The sequence below is a fragment of the Cariama cristata genome, unplaced genomic scaffold, assembly GCF_000690535.1.
Source record: "Cariama cristata isolate BGI_N322 unplaced genomic scaffold, ASM69053v1 scaffold22042, whole genome shotgun sequence".
Lineage (NCBI taxonomy): Eukaryota > Metazoa > Chordata > Aves > Cariamiformes > Cariamidae > Cariama > Cariama cristata.
Window position 1 is genome coordinate 6,806 of NW_009604685.1, and position 4,932 is coordinate 11,737.

A 4,932-nucleotide genomic window follows, 5' to 3' on the forward strand; every position below is an offset into this window, starting at 1 on the left:
CGCGAACACCAACGGCCGCCCGCGAAGCAAGCGTAGGCGTGCCTCATTCGCTTGCCCTGCCTCGGAGATGGCACAGCTTGACCGTCCAGGCTCCGTCCAAACCCGGCTCACACTGGAGATGCAAAGAAAGCCGAGTGCAGAGTCACCCCACAGCTCAAAGATGTGCCGTCTCCCCGGCCACAAAACCAAAGGCAACGGAGAGCGTCTGCAGCCGGGTGCCCTCAGCCCGACCCTAGAGGCCTCCAGACACCTTCTTAAGGCAGCAAAGCAGAAGGACGCATTGCCACCCAGGCTAGGGGCAGGGAGGAGAGAGCAGGCTGCAAGACCGGCCCTTTTGCACCAGCACTTCAAAGAAAAAAAAAAAAATCTTTCTTCAAAGAGTGTTGTATACAGACTTGCCTTTAAAGAGCCCACCGCGCTACTGCAATAGCAGAAACACAAGCTGAGGCTGTGTAAAGGCTTAGCTATGGGCATTAGAGTTATTTATTGAATGACTACTAAAGAAGAGCAGGACCAAAGGCCCCCTCTGTTGTGGGGCTAGGCACACCGAAGCGGTATTGAAGCAGCAGACACGCTTTCCCGGCACACTTGGCTGTCCCCTCTCCCTGCAGCCCTTGTGCCACGCTTTAGACACATACCCACCCATGAGCACACGCTGATGCCACGCAGGCAGCTCTGCATGCCACGCGGAAGACTTCTGTACAGCTGTCAAACCAGCCAGCTCTGGGATTTGGGATGTGCTATAGGAGCAGAGGGGAGTCAAGTTCGTGCCCACAGTCATCCCTTACGCAGGGACGCAGCACGCAGCTGGACCCTGCACCCTTCTCCATCCTGATTTCCCTTGGGTACACAACGGCTCGGCCAGGCACAGCAGCTCACGAAACCACACACAGCTCCCGGCCCTACTCTGGTTTTGCCCCTCTGCTCTCCCTAGGACTGCGTGCCCAGCCTACCTCCCGAGGAACTGGAGCCCCCCACTCTCCGCCCCACCAGGCTCTGTCTCCCCCATCTCATTTTGCCAGCGAGGGATGCACATGCGTGATGAGGAGCCCCATCACATCTGGTTTTTGCCCTGCATCTGTACACTGGATGTTTTCCTCCCGTTTTCTCCTAGTTCTTAAGCTGCAGGAGCAGACCGGAGCTACCAGCCAGAGCCAGACATCTCAGGGACAAGCAGCCAAACCCTTGTGGGCAAGGCTGGACGGAGCTGCCAGACACAACTGCTTCCAGCCCAGGCAAGGGTGATGCCGCCTATCCCAGGGCACGCACCGGTGGGGGGCAAAGCCACTGGTTAGAACCGACTACTTGTGCCACCCGGTCCCATCGCAGCCTGTGTTGTCTGACACAGGCAGGGCGGTGATGTGAACATCACGTCACCAGGCTTGGTTGCATGCAGCTGTGCTGGTAACAGCCGGGAGGACGGGCTCCTCCTCACACAGCCCTTTAAATTGACCCCATATGTGCCTTATTTTCCAGCTTGCTTTGTTACCATTGAAATAAGTGACTCCCTTCTCATCCAAAACAGGAAGCAACATATAATGCCATAAAAAGGTCGGGATTTGCCACACCTAACCCTGGAGAGAAACATGCAGGAATAGCTCTGGTCTCTGTCCCAGACCCCCAGTCCAGCCAGGACCCTGGAGAACCAGCACTGCACTTGTATTATTCCTTCTCCCTTCCTTTCGTTCCCCCATCCAGGTACTTTTCCCAGCCCTCCTGCCTCCACGCTTACCAGGAAGGCTGCCCACGCAGGTGCTCCGGCTGTAATCCAGAGGCACCAGCAGCCCCGGAGGAAGGGTGGTGCTGCCTGGAGGAATCAAAAAAAAAATAAAAAATATCAGAGCAAAGGGAAACGCCGTGGGAGGCCAGAGGCTTACCCGACCAAGCAGGGGAATGGAGGCAGCCGTCACCGGCAGAGTACAGCCTACCTGGCGTGATGCTGCTGGGCTTTGCACGGCTTCCTGCAAGAAGGTCCTTCTCCGGAAGGGATAGTGAGTAACGTTTCAGGCGAGGGCAACCAATTCCTACAAGAACCAGAGAACTGTTCAAGAAAATGTCTGTGTTGCATCACAGATAACATCTCTGATCCAAGCTTTGGGGAGTTCAGAGCCAGGTCTGAATTTCCAGAGCTCCCCAAAAATCAACGACCCCTGGGCTGGGCAGGGAGGGACCAGGGTACAACCCTGCCCTGATCCATCCGACCGGTGGGTGGTCTGAGCCTCTGCACCCCGTAAAGCACTGGGGCTGACTTGCGTGAAGGCTGCTCTTTTAGCCAAACCGTGCGCTGAATCTGCAGCTTCTGAAGAAAAAAAGCAAAAGAGCAGCGACAGCCCGGGGTGCACCAGAACCTGTCCCCCCCCAGCCGGGCCGCAGCACCCCGGCAGCACCCCCGCTAACGAGGCGGCCGGGGACGCCTGGTACAGAAGCTCCCCTGCATGGGCCCCCCCTCCAGCCACCCCGCTGCGCTGCCTCCCCACAACTGCATTTCAGTACCAACCTCTTATTTTCCTACACAGTCCATGCAAGGGAGGGACGGACGGACAGATGGACACACACGACAATACCAAAACAAGGTTTTTGCAATTTTTTTTATTTTTAAACCAAAAATAAATGACTCTCAAACTGCAAACAAATGCCATGTCTCTAACTCTCAGTCTTGTGTTTATTTTCCTGGGGAAATCTTTCTTGTATCTGCATCTGGCCCTAGATAAGACGCGGGGAGAGCTCAGCGGGCAGAGGCTGTGCAGTCTCTGCCTGCAGCCAGCTGTGCAGCTCGGAGACATTTTCTTAAAGAAACAGCTTAGCTTAATCAAGTGTAATGGCCTTGCCTTGTTAATGAACACAGCCAAGCTGCTCTCCCCAAGGGCAGAAAGTAGCGGGAAGAAGACAAGCAGTGTTGGTGCACTGCGGGAGGTGGGCTGCGGAGGGGTTGGGTTTTGGGGGTTTTTTTTTGCCCCCTTGCAGAAGGTCAGCAGTATGGACTAGTTAACCCCGGTTGGTTTTGTTCGGACAAGTATTTCACACCGCCTGCAGCTTCTCGCAGCCGTCTGCGTTGGGCAAGTCATAGGACCAGGCACGCACCTCTGCTGGGCAGAGCCTTTCCAAATCGTGCACCACTGAGCTCTCCCTCCACCAGGGCAAAAAATAAACATCTGCTTCTCACCTGGTCAATGCATCGAGCTGCACCTTGCCCACAAAGCCGAGGCTCTGGAGGAGACAGGTGGTAGGTGTGCAGGACCGCAGTGACGAGTGGCTAGAAACGGCAGACACGTTTTTGGGGGGCGGGGGGAATGAGCCACGCACACCTTGCTTCTCTCCGGTCAGCAGCCCTGCACACCGCATACAGGGCCAGGGACCCTTGGGTTGCAGAGGGAAGGGGAGGTTCCTGGTTCCCAGGTTAGAAACAGGCAGGGGTTGAGGTGAAGTTGAGCATCCTGGAGCAGTCCAGGGACTGAGGAGATGCAAAAATTGTCCCCACAGACCCATGAAACCCCACTGGGGGGGGGGGGGGGAGAATGGGGTCTTCACTGACTATTCCTGTATGTATTCAGCCAACAAAACCTAGAGCAGTGACCAGAAGTAACACTGCTGCTTTCCAAGCAAGTGCCCAGTGCAATGAGACACTTCTGGTTTTCTCTCCGAATTACACCATTCAGGGGGTGGTATCCTTGGGAAGAGGCATGCCTTCTCCCTCCTCCTCCTGGGTCAGTGCTGGGACATCAGGGAGGTGGGTGAAGGATCCACCACCTCCCCCCCCATAGTACCATTTTGCTGGGGTCCCCTGCAGCAGCCCTGGCCGTGCTGCACCCCAGATGTATCACCACAGATAGGTCCTGGCTCCTGGGGCCCAGCAACAGGACGGTCCCCATTGACACAGTAATGCCAAGGCAGAGAAGATCCTTCTGAAATTCGAATTCTGCCCCTGGGCATGTTGCAAACCTCACTGGCTATAAAAATTTAAGTGATCTCAGGGCAAGGCAAAGGTTTCAAGAGTCTGTTTTGGCCCTACGGTGTCACCGTTACAGGGCTGGGTATTCCCACAACACAAGGGTAGTAAGGGGATGTGAGGTTTTTACGAGCCTACCCCGGCCAGCCTGAGCCTTGGAACCAGAACAGCCAGTTCCTTAAGGCAAACAAACTGCATTATCTGAGCAGTCCCAGCTCCTAAAGCTGTAGCACAGACTCTGGTTAACCCCAAAAAGGTCTTTCCACAGAGGTTGGCTGGACATAGGGGAATTTCTCCTGCACCAGCATGAAGAGGCGATGCCATCCTGTGCCTGTTTGGAAATACTGACTTTCCACAACGGTTTTCCAGCGGCCGCTGCTTTGACTGCCCTTGCTGGTGAAAGAGGGGCCCGTAATTAGGAGGGACAAGTATACCCTCCTCCAAAACTGCACATAAGGTATCTCGTTTACCTTTATCTCTGAAATACAAAGCTCATACTGCTTAAGAGAATATTCCCTGCTCTCAGGTAAGATTCAGCTTTAGGAGGGGATCATGTTTTGCCTCTGCGTGGGAAAGAGCTGCTGGCAACAGTCACGCCTGCTGCTTTTTTTTACGGTTACTTTTAGAGTGGCTGTGTGTGAGGCTGGTCCTCCAGCCCCCCTGGTCATCTTCCTCATGCCTACGCCGTGCCCTTTAACTGAACAACATAGTGAAAACCTGTCCTTGCCTACAGACAAGTGGGCAACAGGGAGAAATCACTTCACCTCAGTAAAGAACCCTTGTCGTTTTCCCGTGTCCTTCTCTCATGCTCTTAGCACAGAGCCCGCAAAACACTTCAAGTGCAATTTTCCTTTTCTCTCCTCCCTCCATCAGTCTCCTCCTTCCCCCAAACCGGAGCTTGGATAGCCTAACGCAGCTCAGATGAGTCTTTACCTGCCCTCCCACACAAGAGACACAGCCCTGAAAGTACTACCAAGAATTTCATA